At 37.0% G+C, this 22,537-nt stretch overlaps 1 protein-coding gene and 1 long non-coding RNA gene across 2 annotated transcripts in view; one reads left to right on the top strand and one right to left on the bottom strand.

Annotated features, from left to right (window-relative positions):
• The first annotated feature begins 93 nt into the window (after positions 1-93).
• bin3 (bicoid-interacting protein 3) overlaps positions 94-22,537 on the top strand; it is a 45,714-nt gene continuing 23,270 nt past the window's right edge. The window contains exons 1-2 of the mRNA XM_018010297.2: positions 94-356; positions 8,750-8,798. The gene's annotated coding sequence lies outside the window, so the exon portion shown is untranslated. The remainder of the gene's footprint in view (positions 357-8,749; positions 8,799-22,537) is intronic.
• LOC108615663 (uncharacterized) lies at positions 1,435-14,937 on the bottom strand. Its single transcript, XR_001915970.2, has 7 exons — positions 14,777-14,937; positions 14,528-14,704; positions 13,915-14,449; positions 13,735-13,829; positions 6,084-6,425; positions 2,544-5,622; positions 1,435-2,322 (listed from the first exon to the last, which is right to left on the bottom strand). It is a non-coding gene; the product is annotated as an uncharacterized LOC108615663 (long non-coding RNA).

Genomic DNA, 22,537 nt, shown 5'->3' with positions numbered 1-22,537 from the left:
GTTTGTCAAATTTCAGCCATTTAAGCCATTCTTTGCACATATTTGGTATTTTCTTATCGATTGTTTGGCATTTTTTTGCTCAAACAAAGCAGGCACTCTCAATGCAGTTCCCATTTTGTTGTTGTGCGATATACACGCGTTGTGCTCAAATTTTTCTTAAAATATGAAATAAATATAAATGCGGCATTTTAGTGACAACATTTAACGCTACTTAAGCGTGCCACTTTTGAGTTAGACAAATGAAAAATCAAAGAACCTAATAATTTGACAATTTCATAAGGCAGGCGATCGACTTACCATCGAAAGCTAATTACACAAATAACTTTATTTAGCTGTGCAGTACTCATAAAATAACGGTAAGAAATTTAGTCTGTTTATACTTTGCAATTTAGCTAAAAGCACAAATACATGCGCACGTACGCCCAAAGCGCAGTGTGACCGTGCGCATGTAAAAGCTAATGTATGAATATATATTTATATGTGTGTGTGCCGCTGTTAGGCTAACGCTCAGCTGTTTCGTTGTTGTTGTCGCTGCGGACGCCGCAATCGATGCATACATATTTGTGTGTGTGTGTGTGTGTGTGTGTGTGTGTGTGTGTGTGTGTGTGTGTGTGTGTTCAGGTTGACTACTGAGAAAGCGAGAGTATTTTGACGTGCAATTAATTTCGTGTATTTATTGCAATTTATCCATTCGATTTAACACAACAATCACCTCTTTCGCATTCTTATTTGAAAGCTGTCACACACACACATATGAGCTTTCGATTTGCATTTACCGCTTGCTGACATTTTAGTCAAGTTCAATTGTTGCAATACGTAATTTTTATTTTCTGCCAATTTTACGCTCCATTTGAGCAATAAAAAAGAGCGCTCAGCTTTTATCGCGTGTCTTGTCGAAGTTGATGTTAATTACCTGAGCTTTTTGCATGTCATTTTGTCCGACTCTGGGCCATTAGCGATTCATTGCATATTCTAACGATAAAGACAACAAATAATTACTCAAAACAAACATTTGAATACGCACTCAAAATACATACATATATACACATTTACATATGGGGAAAAAAGTCAGCAGATGACCGAATGTTCTCACAGTGCGCGCCAAATTAAAATCAAAACAAAATGCAAAATAGCGGTAAACGCTGACATTTAGAATGGGTTTGTGCGTGCGTGTGTGTGTGTGTGCATTGTCGTCTCTCTCCCTAACTCTCTCTTTCAACGTGTGTGTGCTCGCGCAGGCTTATGCGAATTTGCAACGATGATTTACATGCTTATGACGTAATGACATAATGATAATTACATAGCGAGTATTCTCAACGTCAATGAAACAAAAACATGGTTAGATTGGTTGATGAGTGGAGGTATTATTATGTCAAATAGAAGTGTGCGCAATGGTAAGCAGCTGCTGAAAACGTGTAATAAAACAGTATGTCATATGATAGCAAAACCTTTAATAAATTTGCATTTTTTGTATTATATGTAAATGCATACAAATATTGATTTAATTATATATGTACATAACATACACACATTTCCCAGCTACAAGTTCTCTTTGTCCGCTCATCTCCAATTTACTCAAGCTGTTGCACTGTGCTTTAGACTGCCCTGGTTGCTTAGTGCAATGCCAGCAGGTGGCTACGATTTGCTTGGGTGTGTATGTGTGTTTGGGGATGTGGAGCAGACAATTGTTTAATGCTTTGAGTCGTTGAGTCGTTGCCGCCATTAGAGAATAACATGCATGCTGCGCTTAACGGCATATATGCGCCAATGCCGCGTCGTCGTTGCTGAAGCGCAGTCGAAGATGTGGGACACAGACAGTCGAAGAACCGCGATGTGAGAGCAGCAGCAGTAGCTTTCAGCGAAGAGTGCGTATTGCTTTTGCAAATTGAAACATCTCCGGCCGCCTCTCTGTTTGACTGTGAGAGAGTGAAACATTTTGGAATGTGAAACGAAGATTTGCTGCTGAGTTTTAAAGCATTGAGCAGTAAGCTTGTTGTTTCTGCCGACGCTCTTGTTACCGTTTTATTTTTATATTCCTCTGTTCTTGTACATATGTATGTACATACATATATTTCGACAACTGTTTTATTATTTTTTTTCTTGTTTGCTCTATGTTTCTCTGTTTACTTTTGTTGTTATAGCGTCACGTTTTGTTGTGCGTTCCTTTATTTGCATGCGACGCTTTGTTTTTCCGTAGTGGTATTTATTTGATTGTTGCTTTTTGGCAGGTGCCAGCCTCCCTCCCTGGAAGACCTGGCCTTAAGTTGCTGCACGTGCCTCTTCTGGGTGCGTCTGTACAAAATTTAATTTGCTTGATATACCCTGTAAAGTTGACAAAGTAATTAAACTTCAAACTGTTGGGAGTTAAATGATATTTTTAAACACTAATTCCTAAATAAAATTAAGAGTTTTCAATTTAATTATTGGGTATACAAAGCAGCTCAGTAAGAATAAAATCAGATTTGAATATTATATTGTTTCATTCCTTAAGTAAGTATATTTACTAATTGGGGAGATATTCGGAAAAAAATGTGCTTGCTTACAGGGTATTACTGTTTGGTCATTTTCATGCACTACCTGCATTGGCGTTCCAGTCACGACTTTGAGCTTGTAACTCTGCCATTTAATATGTGCACACACATATACATACACACAGATGAATACATACATATATATTTTGCGCGCCTTTTTATGTGCTCTCGCCGTGCCAATGCTGTCTGGCAAAGCGCCCACCCCCGCTTCAATCCTCTCTCCGCATAACATGTTCTCTTTCGCATTTGGATGGACACATCTGCTGCCACCCTTTACCCTTTCTATTTCCCATTCTCCTTCTCTTTCGCACTTTCTTGTGCTCTAGCGCTGTCGCGCACCGCTTAGCAAATTACATGATGTCAAACGCTTTTCTTGTGTTTCTTGTTTCTTTTTTCGCCTTTTCTTTTTGCACTTTAATGGACTTATGAAGCTGAAGCTAAGCTTTGTTGACCTCCTTTTTTAGGCGACGTCTAACGAAGGCGGCCCCTTCTCACTATTCCATTGGCTAGCCTTTATTTCAACGGGAACTTTGGTGCCCAGCGATAAGGAATTCAGCAGTGAAACCTTGCGGACTTTGTCTTCAATTTACATAGGACTTTTACTCTGTTATCTAATTTTTCTTTTCGAGTCGTGTGTGTTTCGTTTGGTCGCCTGTCTTTGCCAGTTTCTTGGTCATAAGCAAGTGGCAAACATAAACATGGCGTACATACATATACACACAAGCACACACACACACTTACATATATGTCAGCATCTTGCGCTCTGTTTGTAACGACCACGCCCACCCATCGTAGCATATGCCTTTCGCCGCATACTTTTTATTGCTACAGCGCAACTATCAATAAAGTTCGATTTCGCTATGCTGCGTTTGCGTGTGTGTGTGAGTGTATGTGTGTGTGTGGTTAAGCTCATAAATCAAGTTAAGAGAAACGATAGAAAAAATTTAGAACTTTTGTACTAAAGTGCCGAACGCAAAATACTCTGATTGCTTTATTGCAGCAATTTATACATACATTCAAATCAAATATTAATGGGAAACGTGTACTAACGCATAAATGATTATTTTTATTTTAAACATACATAATAGATGAAAATTTTTATATGTTAAATTAGCTCAGATATCATCTTTACTGTGTTACGTTTTACATTGCAAAATCAATACGCCTTTGGCACGTAAGAAAACAAACGAATAATACTATAAATAGATTTATGTTTCGCTACGTTTTATCCCAATATTCCTGCCAGCAGCACCTACATCTATTGCCCATACTATTTGCCTCTCCTCATATATCTCTTCACGATGATCGGCCTCTCTCTTTCCATTCCGTTGTTTCGCTGTTCCTCTCTGCGCTGCGATTACAGCAGATATAAAGCGCTGACACAGCACAGTTCAAAGAAACACCAACAACATAAACGATGACGACGCTTGATGTTAACGTCGACCGAGACGGTGACGTCGACTTCTCTGCTGCTGCCGTTACCTTATCCACTGCTATTTTGAACATTAACAGCAGAGCCACAGTACACACATACGCATACCTGCTATTCCAAGTCGGTATGTATATGCACATACACATGTACAAGTGTATGTATGTATGCACATATGTGATTGTGCATTACATTTTGAAGTTAAAAACTTTTTGTTGTGCTTTATTGCTTAATATTTCATTTGCTGCTGCCAATAAAAACAAGCGAGAACTTTGCTGTTGGGCGCAGTCGACTGCATACTCGTCCACGATCCAAAAGCGGCTATATTTGCTGGATTTTATGTAGGAGGCTAACATGTAAACTTACACTGCGCCAAAACAATATACCCCTTTGTTCCGTGTGCGAGCGTAAAAAGTTATGACATCCCTACCCTACCTTTTCCACTCATTCGTCTTGTTGGCCATTCGCATTTTTGCTTGCAATTCTTTTGCACAAGTTCATTGTTTCTGTTGAGTCAAAGTCGGCGTCTGGTCGAATGTGTATGAATGAGATGGAGAGAGGGACTACGTCTAAAGTTTTAACTTTCAGTTTTCAAAGCTTTAACATACATATTTACATTGTATGTACGTTCCTTATTAATTTTTTGTCTAACATATGTATATTAAAAATATGTATAGTAAAAAGTGTTTCTTGTACTCCTCATCTAAAGTCCTCAGTTACAATTCAAAATGACACCAACAACATTCTGTACATAATTTATAAGAACAGCAACGACAACAACAACAGATACGTCTGCGTCTGAGTAAAATGCCCAAAGCGCTAAGAGAAAACAAAAGCTAACAGCAGCAACAGCAACAACAACAATAAGAAATATGAATGAAAAGCAGCGCAGCTGCCGTTGCTCTTATGCGGGGCGAGGCGAAAAACTAAAAATACGAATTTATATGCAAAACATTTTGACTTGCTTGAATTTCAAACATTTTTCACCAGCTTCATTCCTATGTCACATGCCTATTAATGTGCCGGTGTGTGTGTGTATGTATGCACACATGCACATACATCCATACAGTATGCATACACATAATACATATACATGTGTGTGTTGGTGTATGTAGCTCAAAGCTCCAACAGAGCGCGCCTGCAACGCTAAATGACATTTGACTGCGTTGGCGGCAGTCTTCGTATATATACATATGTATATATTGTGTATGTACATATGTGTGTGTTTGCGCTCAGTGCCTCCCATCTCCCATTTGTCCCAGTCAGACCGCAGTTGTCGCCCCACTTAGCGCTCTCCCACACAGACGATTTTTATTTAGTTTGTTTTCGTACTCTCATATTCATTTGCATTTTTATGCGACGACGTCGTCGTCGTCATCGCAGTTTGGTATTTTATTTACTTTGCGTATTTTGAGTTTACAATTTTAGTTAGTTATAATTTGTGGGCGAAACACATTTTCCATTCTGCTGAATATGAGTCATAAATTTAATTTATTTGTGCTAAAATGAAATAATTTCAAGAAATAAAATTATAACAGAATAAAAATAAAACAATATGAAAATAGCATTTTCGTCTTGTACCCATCTGATGGCAAACGGAATTGCTTGGAACGCTATGGAAATGAAACGTTGTCACTTACGGCCACCTGGAAGGGACATCGGCTGTGCGCTTTTAATAAAAATGAGACTTCGATTGATGCATTGTTTATGAGAGAAATTAATGTGGAAAATGTCAAGTACAGTTGCATTTTAATAAATGAGATTTTTTTTGTTTAATAAAAGGCTAACTTCTAAATATATTGATGTTTTCTCTTTGTGCTTGATATAATTGCATATGATGTACAAACTAATATATTTTATTCAAACAATATCAATTTATACCTCTGTTAAATTAAAGCTGCGACTCGCTGTAATCACGAAGCAACTGATTTAATTACTGTGCACCACGTATTCCATGCCAAGGGCCAATTTATTATAATGCAAGCTGACAATCAATACTTGCATAAGTGTTTATGTACATACATGCATACACATATACATACATATACACACTATCCACAATAACCTCTGTCAGTTGCGGCTTCAATCTATGCGCATAAATTCAGCTGAAACTTTTTACTCACCAAACGTAGTTTACCGCTGTTCCATTTCATTTTCATTGCGTTGCTTATAGATTAACGCGATTGGAAAGAGAGCTAGACAGGCTGCACGGAAGTAAGCAAGCAGGATCTGTCTGGATTGCTTCGTTGCGGCGCTGCTTTGCCCCGTTGTCTTTTCTCTTGTACTTTGAACACATTTTTAATCCACGTTAGTGCATCTGTCACTGCCTCTATGTCTGCCTGTCTTTTCCTCTGCCTTTACAAGCAGCGCATCGGTCCATTAGCGAAGAGCTTTTTCTTGGGATTTTGTTTTCAATTTGCTCCCGAATTCGCCAAAAGAGACAAATGACCTTGACAAAACGGCAACTGCAATAATAATATGCTTATACATATAAATAAATGCGGTTATGCACACATACATACATACATACATATGTAAATACATAAATATTAGGCCATTCTTTAAAATCCCAATGTGAGGCGATACAAGAAATAAGCTGCAAAAGCAATCGAAAACCAAGCGACGATGATTGTAAAGTAGTTGCCCAGCCATGCACAGTGGGTGCAGCACAGCAATATTGAGTGAAAACAAAAGCAGATTCGGAATAAAATCTTAAGCGAGAAACTAATTTTTGATAGTTCAATATTAAAAAAAGCAAGTAAAAGTACTACAAGCTATGAAACTATTATTATAATAGATATATATGTTTTTTCTTTGCCGTAAACACTGTGATGTAAACAATTTGACTGCCTCAACGTAAACGGCGAGGCGCGACTCGCGACGCATCGTCGACTGAGTGCGATAACTTTGACAACGATAAATTGTGTTATGCTGCTGGCAGATGGCGCTGTCGACGTTGGCCTCGGTCGTTGCTTTGGCTGTGAAAGAAAGAGCGAGAGCACTGTAGAATGGGAGGTGGGAGAGTTGAAAGTGCGTCGTTTGCCTCTTCTCGCTTCAAATTCGTTTGCATCACACACTGTGTTCGTCGCTTTTTATTTATTTTTTTTCTTCTTTCTCTGCTGCACTTGTAGTTTATTATTGTTGTTGCTATTAGTGCTGGAGCTGCTGCTGCCGTTGGTGGTGCTGCTGCGGTTGCTGGTGCACCTCTGCGAAACACACGATGTGGCAATGGCGGCTTTCACAGAGCGCCGTTCAATGTGCGCTTATCAAATTTGCTATTTATGGTTATGCTTGAGAAATTTGTTGTTGTTTCTTTCACTTTTTGCTTTGTGATAACATATACACATGATACATGTACATATACACACATACATACATACATACATATTTATTTATACGTTGTGCCGCTCAGCTGAATAGCTTTGACATATGTACATATGTATGTATGTATGTATTTTCAAAACTAATACATAGATCAACGAACTCTCCGATTTGAGTTAACATATGTACATTTCAGAAATAGAGTCTCCAAATTTAGCATTTAGTTTCATACATACATATGTATGTATGTATTTCGTCGACCTATTACTTTTATTATATTTTGATGCACTCAACTTTATGTGTATATCACATACATATTTTGAAAGTTTCATCAAATTCCGTTCAGTCAGAAAAGAACACACACATTCAAGCATTCAAGCGGGTTTTCTATACATATGTACATTCGAATGGTCGCATCCTAGCCTATTCTAAGAATGTTAATTGCGATTGGATTGCTTATTTTGTTAGTAACAAAAGACAAAATTGAACTGCAAATAAACCAAGTAAGAGTGCGCAGTAAGCAGCGACTGCATGAGAATTTAGTTGTCGCTTATAGTAGGACTACCTTCATGAAACTTTCAGAAACTTTCAGTCTTTAGTACTTGAAATTCGATTTTTACCAATTGGTGGCAAAGGGGGCGTGTTATCCAATCTATAAATTACAAAATCTTCGTATTCATCAAATGTATATACACCGTAAATCTGAAGTTTCCAGGTCTAAAAGTGTTGAAATTAGTCTGAAAAAATAAAATCAATTTATCGATTATCCTAGATAAAACATAAATCGAAAGAGTTATAGAAAAAAATATGATAAACTCGCACTGCGTATGGTATACACGAGTATGCATGCCATTTCAGCTCTCTAGCTCTTATAACTTCTGAGATCTAGGCGTTCATACAGACGGACAAAAAGTAACGCAAAAATAATAATTATTATCGTTAGTTTAAAAATTGTAATCGAAGTATTAAAATGTCAATAAAAAGAAATATATTTTAAAAGTATTTCTTAACAAATTGAAAGATACGTATTATTCAAGATTTACAACATAGTAATTGCAGCAATGTGCGCTGCTATTCCTTGTCCTCTCTCTTATCGTATGTTTGGATTGTCAATAATGCAATCAGTTGTGTAGTTTGATTAAAGAAATATTATTACTATTATATTCGTTCATGCACTGTTTACGGGAGTCTCTCTCTCTCTTTCTCTTTTTTCTGTGTGTGTGTTAGTTAGGTTATACGTCGTTTATCGTTTATTGATGTTGCATTTTGTGTCAGAATTTGCGGCTCAGAGTTACAGACAAAATACATATGTATGTACATTCATATATACAAGGTTGCAAGTGCATTGGCTTATCTACTCCATGTAATACATGCACATGCCTCAATGCATGTACATAAGTATATTTAAATACCATTTTTGTCATTAATGATAGACGATAATAAAGTCAGATTGTTTGGTTTTCCCTAGCTCCTGAATAGTCGGAGTGATAGACGCTTTCAAAAATGGATTGATATGGGTAAGTCAATATTTGTTTTTAGTGTATTTTCATCTATTTAAAGATATGTATGTATGTGGCTAGACTTTTGGATTTATTATTAAATTATTGAAGCCAACCAGTCTATTGGGCTTCATTGATTAAAACTTAACGAATAACATTAGTTTCTGTCTTGGATATTGGTTTCAAACTTTACAAAGGACAAACGCAAGCCTAGATTTAAAAGGGGTTTCTATTAATTTACTCTCTGGAATAAAAAATGTCGAACTCTTCAACTCTATTGATTACTGGAGCATGCACATTCAATAATAATTTTGCTGATTTGCTACGTTGCCGCACTTTGGGCAGCACATGACAAACAAGTAAGAACGTTGTAGTCGGGTGTTACCAACTGCAGAATACTCATTCACATCCCATCACCAATTTGGTAGCAGTTTTTCCTGATTTTCCACGCTCCCACTGGGCGTAGACACCTCATTTTTGACCAGTTCCTAGAACGAGCTAACTTTCCAAAAATGTGAAAATTACAGGCTATTTTGCAATATACCACGCCCCTGAAGAGGCGTAACAATTATTTTTGGGTCATCGATAGAGGAGGTTATCAGTATCTCAACTAGCCAAATTTGAAGCTTCTAGCTCATGCTTTTGCGTTTGCCACGCCCCCTATGGGCGGACATATATCCGCAATAGCTTTTTGGTTTGGGGTGGGCAGCCCGAGTATATGTATGTATATGTCATATTTCAAGTCTCTAGCATCAATACTGCCTTAAATTTAGCATAATATTAAATATATAGTACAAATATCGGAAAATGCATTTTCCGATTTGCCACGCTTTTAATGGGCGGGTTCGGAAAATGTTAACACTTTATAAACCGGAGATATACACGATGATGATGATGTTTAATAAACTGCTCATGGACGGACAGACGGACAAACAGCAAAACGGACATTGCACAAAACCAATATACTCATTTCATATTCGTGAGTATAATAACGGTAATAACTTGATGCTTTGCGGACATGTGTAACGAAATTAAATGAACCCTAATTAACTTAATACATTGTTTATGAGCGCCCATGTGAAATGTGCGATTGCCATGGGTTAAATACGCACACATACATGCACGCACACTATTGCACACACACACGTACGTTCATGTACAGTGGGTGCTCAGAGAACTTGAAACCTAATCAAAAACTTTGTTCCATTACCATACCATTCCCTGTTTGCCCAAATAATCCAATTAGCTCTCACACGGCAAAAATGAAAATAGAATAGAAATGAACGAAAATTATCAGCAACACGTAGGCAGAGAGAAATTATGTATGGGACAAGTTTCGGTTGTATTTGCGGTGCATGTTTGTTGCGGGGTAGCAATTTTTATATGAAGCAAATGCAAAAATTAAAAAGAAAAGACAAAAAGCTAAGAGGAGCAGCAACATTGTACACAATACCACCGCTGCGACGCTTTTGGCACACAAATCTCAATTTAAAACAATCAAATGGAATGAAACAACATAAAGCAAGTATAAAAAAAAATCACAAGAACAACAACAGAAAACAACGTAAAACTGTAAACAAACGAAATATCCACAACTACATGCACACAGTCAAGTGATGGCGTATTCACATGCAGGGCGACTGCCGATGTCGCAATACACACAAACACAGTCTCACTTACTCATACTGATGCCCAGCTGCCTGCCTGCCTGCTTACCTCCCGATGTTTATTCACCACACTCGGAGCGTTGGTCTTGCCGAAATGTCTCACCGTCGCGACGGTCGTCATGTTGTTCATGCTTGTCAGTCGTTCGGTCGGTTAGTCGGTTAGTCTGTTGGTTGGTCGGGAGGTCGTTTCGTCGTGTTCATGCGTTCCGCTACAATCGTCTACAACGTAACGCAACGCCTTGGCAATGAAACGTTTCAGTTTCTGTTAAAACGCGAATGTGTGAGGTTCGTCGGTACTGAATGGCGGCATTCGTTCGAAATTTTTTTGTTCACCACAAACGCGAACGCCAAAGCAGCTGTAAAAAGACCGACGGCAAAACAAACATGAAGCAGAGCATTAGCCGTGCGTAACAAAGTGACTAAATAGCTAAAAAGCCGACCGTAGGGCAAGGCTAATAAAAGTAAATAAACAACACCTAAAATTAGCAGTCGCAATTGAATTGCCTTTCCTACATATACACTCAGTAAGTGTAAGTATTGCAGTTAAAGTGTTGTATATGTATGTATATATCACATAAATACATTTAGTGAAAGTGCAAAAAAGTAAAGGCAAAACAACAAGAAGAAGAAGACGAAGAATATTTGTCTAAAATGTGCACAGCTACAATTATTGCAAATGTTCGGTGTATGTGCTGCGCTGCGCGCTAGTTTATTCATCTCTTTGCAACGGCTGCGTTGATGTCAACGTCGACGTCGAAGTCGGCGTTCGCAATGGCATTTGCACGCACTGTGTGACTAGTTTGGTGAATATGCTTGAATTGGTTTGCACACCATGTGCTGAATATTTATGACGCGTTTGTGCCACTGTGCGTGAAAATAAAACGTATGGAAATGAAACGAACGGGCTAACGAGCAGCGAGCAAAAACAACAATAACAAAAGGGAACAACCTATAAATAGGAGCACGAATAAATTTATCAATAAATAAATGAGAATCACACACACACAACACATATAAAAATATTATTTATGCAAAAGTTTGAAAAAAAAAAAAAAAGGAAATGTGCATAATACTGATGTGATCTTAACTGATTGATTGAGAGCGACCATCTGTGTGCATGTGTGTGTGAGAGAGAGAAAAGAGAAGAGTATGAGTTAGTATGAGTGACACGCCCCTTGTGAAGCTAAGTAATTAAAAGATTAATTTGTTTGTTTGTAAAGTTGTTAAAGTAGTACGTGATACATATATATGTATGTATGTATGTAAAATTAATTTTTTACCATTTTGCATTTTTCTTTCATTAATTGTCGTGGCAATTGCAACGTTGCCAAATTACAAATAACTGTATATACACTGAGCGCCCTCAGATTGAAATATTTTAACTGAAAACGCGATTTAACACGCAAAAAATTATGATATATTTATTGAGTATTGCTGAAAAAAAAATGAATAAATGTCAATTTTTGGACTCAAAAGTATTCACTGTATGTGATCAGAAACTAAACTAAACATGGTATTTCGCACATGTTTGTAAATAGCTTAGAAAAACAACATTAAATGAAGCTGGTATTTCGCACGGTGTATCGTATGCATGAATATGTAATTAATATTGGCTCTCGCTTAATTATTTATAAAATGCATAATTGTGAATAACAGCAAAAGCTTTTGATTATTCTTAGCATAATGTAATCAGATGTGGTTGAAATTGTTGCACAATATTGCAAAAATAATTAATATTGCTGAAAATGAAGTTTGCATAAATTGGGATCGCAAAGGGTATTTTAAGCACGTGTTCGCAGCTTTCATTGACTTTATTTTGTGATGTAAATGTGATATTTGTTGCTTAAGTTTTCTTGAATTAATCGAAAAAAAAAATGGTCAAGTAACGGCAATTTGCACATCGTCGAGCACAAGTAATTTTAATGAAGTAGAACTAATTTCTAATTAAAAGCACAATAAAAACAAAAACAAAAGCAAAGCAACGCAAAGAGGGCAGACTATATTCAGAACAGAGAACAGAGAAGACAAAAACAAGAAGAATAAGAGAAAACAATGAAAAGCAACGCAATCGACAAAACTAAAGTGAATATGCAGCGGGAGCAAGCGAGATAGCGAGTAGAAGCTGCTTAGCGACGGCGCTGCCAGCGCTAGCGTCTGCAGCGATGGCAACAGCAGGCAATAACGAGTTTAAAGCTCCCGCTAGCTTGAGCACAGCGCACTTACACATGCACACATACGCAGAGTGGCAGACAAACAGGCAGACGGACGCAGAGACAAGCAAGGCGAGAGAGATAGAGTGAGAGAAGACTTTCTCTGTCTGCGTAAAAGTTCCATGCTTTTATTTTTGCCAGCCCAAAAATAATCGCATTATGATAAGAAAAAGGAAAAAAGCTAAAGTGTTCTGACTCTCGCTCTGTCGTGTTTTTTTTTCTCTCTCTATCTCTCTTTCTCAAAAAAGTATGTGTGGCAGAAAAAGGTGGACAAAATAGCAGCGAATCGGCACAAACGTGAGCTCTGCAGCAGCGTTAAAGCTGCGCTGCAACTGCGCCGCATACAACTTATATGTATTTGCTTTTAATGATTGTGCTGCTTTTTGCTTGCAAACAAATAAAACTGGTTTTCAACTCAATTAAATAAACCAAAATAAAAATAAGAGTATTCTAGACGAGATTGCTCGCTAGGAGATACCCTGAACTTTGGGAAGGGCTGATATATTCTTCATGAAGTTAGGTTATATTTCCTGTAGATGGACTTCTTAATTGAACTTTCAGAACGTAATAATGACATGAAATAATAGTGTATATGTACAAAATGCGTCTCAAAATAATACAAAATGTTTATACTCATGGGTGGACCTATGAAAACTCTAGCTCTCACGGTTTACAACCCACTCGTAAGGGAAACGAGTCGAATTAAAAATTGTTTAGCTCTAAATTAATAATCCTCTAACTTATGAAACGTGATGTAGTCGATAGCATTAACACGGGAATAGCTATTGATGCTATTAAAATTTGCTAGGCAATGTGAAATGAAGCAACACCCAAACTTCACTGTTCGAAATAAGTGGAAAAGTGCGGATAATTCATGTACAATTCAATTGTAGTGGGATTGTGTGTGTGCACTAATTGCCACTACCTTCCAAGCGACTAAACGGATCTCAATTGAATCTTATAGTATATATAGAATGTTTATAAAAACTTTGGATAATGAATGCAAGCTTGTTCATTTTTATACGACGCAGTTACATACGTATAAGATGATGTCAAAACCAATATACCCGGACTCACCATTGGCTTAGGGTATTCACAAGATTCTAACATCGCCAGGCATAAATTCTACACGCGAATCACCTCTGCCATCGTTAGTTCATTGCTTGTAGCAGCTGAGAGTTCAAATACAATACAAATTTCAATTGCGATTAATAAAGTAATATAATTTGGAATTTAAATAGATATAATACTACATACAGTGGGTAGCGTTTTCGTCTCACCAAGTTTGTTTCTGGTGCCCTTGGTCGAGTATTCTGCATTTCATTAGGACAATATCCGTTTCATCTCAGGGAAATCGTTTTCTAGTTGATTATTTGCGGCTATTCGTAGTTGTAATATTTTATAGTATAACTTGACTAAAAGCCCGAATATGAGAGTAACGCTAAATTTGGGATTTTGGCTATATTAAATATAATACTTTATATGTACCTCTATGAATAGGTGATCATTCAAATTTTAATTTTTAATTTAAATAAATTTTCTATTGTATTTAATTTATGTTATAAAATCGGATTATTAATTAACGTCAAAGAAAGAAACAGGCTTGAACATATAATCAGTTTAGCGTCCTTTTTCATATTCGATGCTTTTCCGCCACGAAACTTGCATTTGCAAGGCGCAGCACAATATCTACACTGATATTGGATGCCTTTCACAAGGACATTTCTACGAGTATCTAACACGCCACAGGTTCTGTCTTTGGTAGCAGAACACACAGTACTGAAAATCGGCCCTAAATAAAATATAATATTATAATACATTGTATAGAATCACAATCAGAATGTGAATGGGTAGACAAAAGCTAAGTTACCAGATACTTTTTTACCGGGCAATAAGCATTTCTTATAAGTTCGATCTGGTTTCTCATTTGGTAGTAAATCCACTATACTATCTTCATTATGTCCTGCGTTCAAAAGATCTCTGCTAACATTGCAGTTATATAAATAATGTCGACAGTCAACACATCGGAGGCCTCCTCCTCCTACATCTGTAAGATTTAGTTTTGTTAGTCATTCAATAGATTAAATGATTTATTATATATGTGTGCATCGATGCTTACACGGAATTAAATACAGAAGCGCACATCTTAAATAAATAAATACAGAAATTTTGAGTGCATTCATTTTTCAAAGAAGTCAAAACTAATTTTTTTTTTCCAACTCATTCTCCTTCTGGAAACATACAACACAGTTTGCTTCGATTTGTATATTTTTTTATATTTAGTCAGACTTAAGAACTTATTAAATACTTGAATAAAACCATATTCAATAAAAAAAAAAAAGTTTTATTTACCTTCTTTGAACGAATACATACATTCATGCAAATATATCAATTGAAGATAGTCTTAAATTGCTGTTTCTGTCTTTCAATACCGATTTGCTTATTGTCTTAATTGAGTGCCCCCGAATGCCATTTAATTCAATCATTAAATTCCATGTTCTCGTCGATCTATAGATATTTTGCATTCCTAAAAGCGTTTGACGAAATCAAAGCCAGCCGAAGGACTCTAGCTCGGACTCCGACTCTGATTGTTTGAGCAAGAAATGGAAAATTGCACGACATGAGAGAAGGAGGAACGAATATTAACAAAAGAGAAACCAAAATATAATGGCATAAACGAAAAGTCCTCAGGATGTCAGCAAATCTCTGCTCAGATTAAGCTCTTTTTGAGTCAATTATAAAGTCAGCCGACTTTAATGATCAGAGAAAGTTAATGTAGTGCGTCGAATAGAAAGCTAAGAGCGAGTGCTACGTAGTGATAAGGCTCACTCTGTAGCTCTTAATTGAATGCTATTCATATTACTTCTGTGTATTCTTAAATAGATACGTAATACCCATTAGTCAGAAATTATTATCAGGACTGTATTTGATTCATGGAGAGGCTCTCACGCCTAACTCCTTTTGTAAAAATGTAAATGGAAGTCCGAGTTTATCTGGGCTTAAATGGCATTCAGTCTTTTGTTACTCGACTACTTCCTTGTTATTTTGGACTAGAGTAGACACAAACCTGTGCATCAAATAAGACCAGCCAATTTATTTTCCATAACAACTGCAACAACGTATACAAAAGCAAAACAAAATAAATAAAATGGGTGAAAAACAAGAAGAAAAGAACACGAAATATACAAATTTGTTATGCGACGGCTGCTGCTACTGCTGCTGCTATTGCCCTTCAAACAATACAACTACGATGAGAAATTGGAGAAACTGCGTGACTATGCAATACCCTGTACATAATATTGGCTATTGAAAGAGAAACGGCGAGAATGAAAATAAGCTAGATCTGAAGATACTTGATGGCGAATAGGCATTGCTGATGCTAGCAGATGTTTGCAAAAATCGATATGCCATCTTTGTCTATTTGCTGGGCCTAGAGGGTGTAACAAGGACAGCAACCCTGCCCAAATTGGCACAACAGCAAGTCAACGCGCCAGACGCGACTCACCGACTTCCAGACTCCCCAGCTCCCCGACTGCTTTTCCCCATTTTTATTCGATGGCAGCCTGTTACCGAGCCCCGCCTCCATTTGTGTGCCCACTTTCTAGAGATTGGCCCGATTTGGATGTACATTTCATTCATGTGGCATGTCCATTGTTCACAACCAGCGCCTACTCTCCATCCCTGCCAGCAATATTGTATAACAGGCACGAACAACAAGTAGGCCCTCGGACTCAGACACAATCAGAAAATGTCGACCCATGCAAATTTTTGTTGGACTCTCCTCTCTTTGTCTCGCTTCTCTTCCGTTTTCTCCACTATGGAAATGCAGATGATAAATTTTCCTCTAATATTTGTATGCCCATTCTCGGAGTAAAATGAGTATATTGGTTTTTGTGTAATGCTCATCCCTAAAATATATTTTCGTTGGTAGGAGATTACAATATTTATTTAATATTATTAAAACCCTTCATATGACTGTATAAAGATATATACTTATTATGTTGTGTCTTGAGCTCCATTGATGCTAGAGCAATTGGAAAAGATATAGAATATATGTACGCCAAGACAGGGCGTACTGGATCGGGTAATCAATATAGTTTTACAGTTATTCACTCAAAATTGAACCAATAAATTATCTTAGACCTGCCCTATTGATTTTCCCCAAATATATGAATACATAGCGGTATATATAGGATATATGGGGAATGAGTATTCTGCAGTTGTAAGTAACTCTTGCGCTCTCCTTTGCTTTCCTTCTTTGCTGTTAGTTGGTACGTTGAAATGTTGAAATTAATGTCAATTTTCTCATATTCTCATACTTTTTGGGTTAGGAGCGAAGCAGATGAATTGACGTGTGTTGTTATTGAGGTTGAGCTGTTTTGATAATGAAATATGCCAACGTCATTCTGTCTATGAACCAATAAAATAATTGGCTCACTTGAACAATTTACATTTCGTAGGTTGAGATAAAGACGAAAATGATAACGGTCAACAATTAAAGTCTTGAAAATAATGCTATTCGAAGCTTGGATTGAGATTTCTCTTGGAAGTTTATTAAATGAAAAATACAAAACTTAACATCCAATTTAACATATCAAATGCATGCATGTTTGGATACACTTGTTTTTGAAGGTCTAAAGGGGATATTGACTTTGTTCAATGTCCCTCTTTACAGAGGATTTACATCCGGCGGTTTCCCTACATTTACTATATAAAACTCGTGTTTTTTTAATGCAACCATAAAATGACTGAAGAATTCTTGTGTTTATTCCTCTTTATATATATGTAACTAATAGTAAGTTAACAAGCAAACTCGAGACTGAATGATCTATGGCTTTTGAAGATACGCATTTATCTTTGTTTGCTGCTCTGCTCAAGGTTTGATTAAGAAATTGGGTAATACGAAAATGTTTATTCATTTTTTAAAATATATATATTTAATTTTAATTTAACTTTATTTATTTTAATTAATATAAAGTTTCAACCATTTTTAGTATAAACAATTTTTATTATTGATTTAAAATACTTATAGCTCGTGGGGCATTTATAGAATGCTTACATACATGTGTTTGCAACATACATATATATGAGGCATATACTGTTTAAATATTTGTAAGAGCATATATGTTTTCAGCAAATGACTCGCTCAAGAATGGCTGCTTCAGTCCGTGAGTCCTCACATATTTATCAGCCACGAGTTGCGACAAAAACATGCAAATATTCAACCAAACATTGAGGTAGTTAGTAAACTTTGATTGGCTTCACATTAAATTTATATTGTTAGTTTACTTAATAATCTAATACTAATAGAGTATTACGAAGTCGTTAGTTTTTACGTAGAATTGTTTGTGTAGCAATAGAAGAAGCTTTTCTAATTGACTTTAAATTATGTCACGACATTGCTGCAAAGTGGATGAATTAAATAAATAGAAAACACAGCCGTGGCCGTGTTGAAAGGCATCCAAGGATGGCAAGGAACGCACACACAGGCGCACAGCTCAACGAAATGCGCAATTAACTGTACATGAAAATAGAAAAATAGAAAAATTAACGAAGAAAGGAAAAGTGCGAAACACATTTTGCGGAAATTGTTGGTTTGTAATTTGAATTTGCGCCATTTGCATTCAATGTGTAGGCCGGGCCCTAAATGAGACACAATGAATGTGTCCTGTACACCAATACGAATGTACCTACACAGGCATGCGTACATATCTATGTGTGTGTGTGTGTTAGCCTTTGTAACAGGCCTCGGGCGTTGGGTCTATACACGCACAGGCAAGAGCAACGCGCGTCTAAAATCGGAAACGGATGTCGGCAAGTGTAGACATATTTTCTTAGCAACTTTTGCGCAACACCCAACACCCAGCACCGCCCCATCCCTGCACGCACATTACCGCTCCATGCTCCCGTCTCGTTCTCGCATTTATGCTGCGCCCTGTCCCATCTCCCATCCCACATCATTCCAGGCTGGCGCCCAACTAGTTTGCGACTTGCTGGCCAAAAGTTTTCTTGTAACGGCAAGTCAATGAGCGGTAGCTTTTCTTAAGGTACTGTGAGGGCCTATGAGCTAGGGGGTCGGGGAAGGGGCAGGGCGAAGGCGGTTGGTTGGCGGGGAGGTAAACTTTGTTTACTGCTTACTTTACGAGCTACGGCCAGCTATGCGAGAATGGAGTAGCTTGACTTTTACTTCGGATTTTGATTCTTTAGGGTCGAGCAGTGTATGAAGAGGCGTCGTGGAGATGAGGGGGGGGGGGGGGGGGGGGGGGGAAGGGTCGGAAGGGACGAGTGTTGGTTATGTGGGCTGTGTCTTGCGTTGGTTGCAATTGAAGATGATTTCACTTTAAATAGTTAAAGTTATGTTAATATTTTTGTCAACACGTTAAAGTATTGGAGCATATGAAAGGGATATGGAAAGTAATTGAAAGAAAAAATACATTCGTTTATTTTTATCCTTATAGATAGATATGAACAGAAACCTAAATTATAGATTATCAATGTACTTTTCATTATTTTCAATAATTCAAATTCGTGACTTTAGAAATAATGAAATGAGAAAGCAGGGAAGAGAGAAACTAAGTTGATAAAGGCGACATTTGGAACTAGAACTAGCTCACAGCTAAATGGAAACCTTGTTTAGTAGATGCTTTTATTACACAATCCCTCAAGATGTGATCAGAGTGCGCAAGCTAAACGAATAGAGCTTGGTCATGCTGTATGCACTAGATGGCTACGAATCTGCTTTATTAGCAGCCGTAGAATACGGCTCACACTCGAAAGACAATAAATTCTGGACATAAATATGAACAACAGCAACTAGTTAACAGGTAGTAAGGAAGTGGGCTACTCCCCCTACTGGTTGGGGTGGTACAACACAATAAAGAAAGCGTACGTAAAACCAAATGGCGTATCATTAATGTGGCTTTGCCTCCGGAGTCCGGACCCAAGAACTTGACTCTCGCACACACAACAACCACACACAGAGCTCATATCTACAGTTTTATAGGTATATGTACATATGTTATCTCAGGTATAGTACAATGTGTGCGTTTAATATACCGTTAGTTTAATGAACATAATTAATAGTTAATACAGCCGTCCAAATCAAGTAGCAGTTGACTGAATTCTTTGTCGTAATAAACTAGGAACCGACTCAACCATGACACGGACGAAAAACAGCTCGCATATCTTTGGTGGACTCTCGTGATTCCTCCTCTGAGGGGTGGGCGAGGCTGGTATGTCGAGCACGAGTGTCACATTTCTTCAATTACTGGATAAAGTTGACCAATTTGACTTTTGTTTCTTTTATAATAAAACATATTGTGCGGGATTCTTTCACCGTCAATACTATCTTGATATATCACGAGAAGTTGAATTAAAGAACTGAAGTCTGTTTCGCCTTGTGCTATTTTATTGTATATATCTTTGTGATTTCCTATTAAAAATGGGAAAACCAGCGTTATGGCTTTGTTAAAATGTATGTAACAGGCAGAAGAACAACTTGATTGGAGTTAGCCCTGCCTGTCTGCTCACATGTATGAACGTGTTGATCTCAAACCCTATAAAAGCTAGAGACTTGATTTTGTAGGTCCCTATATAGCACTAATAAATTTTGCTCTTAGATCAATAAGTATTTTATATCGTTTAAGTATTCTTCTTATTATTTTTATTTTTTGTTAAATATTAATTTTTTTATTTTTTGAATTCATAAACACACAAACGCGTATATTTAAAAACTCTGATTGTTTTGGGCTTACGCGAATTTTCTAGTCGGAAATCCGGAATAGAGTTTCCTTAATTTTAAAACATTTTTCTTTCAAAGAAAAGTTAATCCATTTCAAAATGTTATTATATTAACATATATTATTATATGTTTGGCAATTATTTCTCATTCCCTTTCGAGCCATAACCGCGACATGTTGCATTTCCATATTTATTATAACGCAGATTTGTCGTTATGCTAATTAAAGTTAGCTAACATCAAGTGAAAAATACGTTTAGAAAATGTGTGTGAATGTGTGTAACAAGCACAATGAGACCTGACACACCCCATAAAGTGTAAAGTGTATATATTCTTGATGAGGGTCCGTCTGACCAGCTGAACGTAAACTACAAAATCTAAGGACTTGAAATTTTATATACAATATATACTCTTATATACCATAGGCATTGCGAGTTTTGCATTAATCGATGTAATCAATAATTCTACATTGGAGCTAGAGATAAAATATTGTATGTTATATTTAGGTGTTTCTTAAATTAATAACAAATTTATATAATGTATTTGTATATATTTACAGCATATTTAAAAATGCATTTACTGTATATACGTATAAATAAAAGAATATATCCTAAAGGATTCGAGCGTTTGATGCCAAATTTCAACTGAAATTCCCATGGTGTGCATGTGAAATTGAAAAGTTGCAGCTCGTTTCACATACACAATTGCCAATCATTCAGCGTATGACGAAATGAAAGCAGAGCCAGCGTGGAGGAATATATTCTGTACTTCCCGTATTCACAGAATCGAATACGCAAAATTTCATTTCCGTTTTTTCCGGCACATCCACATGCAACTGAAAACTTGTGCAAACGGTTGCAAAATGCACGTCACGCCAACTGAGAGGGACGGCCAGAATATAGATGGATAGAGAAGAGAGAGGAAGGCAGAGTATTGCCCATTACTAGCATTCAATAGAGCATCTCCTCTCTAGCTAATCAACACACTTTTGGGTTGCATTTAAGAGCCACTTAGCCGCAACTGAATTCCCATTTCCAGTCACTTCCAGTCGCCCATCTGATGAGCTGCCGTGCAGTACTTTGCCCCACTTGATATGAAGGTCAATAGAAAATGGCTGCTTAATGTAATGCACATTGGCATTATGCCCTGTCCTTATCCCACTCTTCTATCCGTCTCTACTACACTACAGCAAACCTCTCCTACACAGCAAATCAGCGCTTTTCCGAAATTTTCCGTACACTAGAAAAAAAAGAACAGTTAAATGCTTTTCGCGATTCGTGAAACTTTTTCGCCCTTGTTTTGCTGTACAGAAAAACGCCAACAAAGTCATCATTGGAAAACTTTTTAACAAAGACGGAGCGGTGTGTGAATGCTCTAATTTTAGACTAAACAATAAAACGAATCAAATATAAAACTAAAGCAGTTCAATTACAGTTTGGAGACTGTAATTTGATAGATAATTTTTGATAAAGCTTTTAGTTGATAACACTAAATCGGAAATATTTATTTATAAACAAACTATAATAGCCAAGGCTATCATACCTCGCTTTCCCACTTTCAATAGGTTCAGAGTATATTATAACCCATATCTCTCGAGGTTGAAGGGAACATCCAGCCGGGACACCTCGCATTGAGCTTAATTTTATTTCTTAGCAGCATCAAATTAATATTCAATACTATCAGAGTGTATCATCCTCTGATCAGGTGTTGTGTGTGGGTGCCATAGTTAGTTAAGCCCATCGATAATATGATTAGTTTGAAGAAAGACCCAATCGCACACACTATGTACATGTGCATATAAAATTGATATGTATGTATATAGTATATACATTAGTTTCTAAATATTTCCCCAGTTGTTGACGCAGCTTTGTTTGTCGAAGCAAGTTCTAACATTTGATATCCTTGACTGGGCTTTGGCTTTGAGCTTTGCTCCCAAATCGTATCCTTGTGCCGTTAATTAACATGCACACACATATGTATAAATATGTATATAAATATACATATATACAACTCTCCAATTCTCTCTCTCTTTCTTTCTCCGACTCTCTCTCGCTCCCTCTCTTACTCTCTCTCTCTTTGTCTTTATCGGCTAGAGTTTGGACTGGCATTAAGGAGATCCCATAGCAGTTTGCGTTTTATCTA

Source organism: Drosophila arizonae, chromosome 5 (genome assembly GCF_054131065.1).
Source record: "Drosophila arizonae isolate 15081-1271.41 chromosome 5, UAZ_ARI_1.0, whole genome shotgun sequence".
Classification (NCBI taxonomy): domain Eukaryota; kingdom Metazoa; phylum Arthropoda; class Insecta; order Diptera; family Drosophilidae; genus Drosophila; species Drosophila arizonae.
The sequence above is the reverse complement of the archived record's forward strand: the minus strand, read 5'-3'. Positions and strand labels throughout refer to the sequence as shown.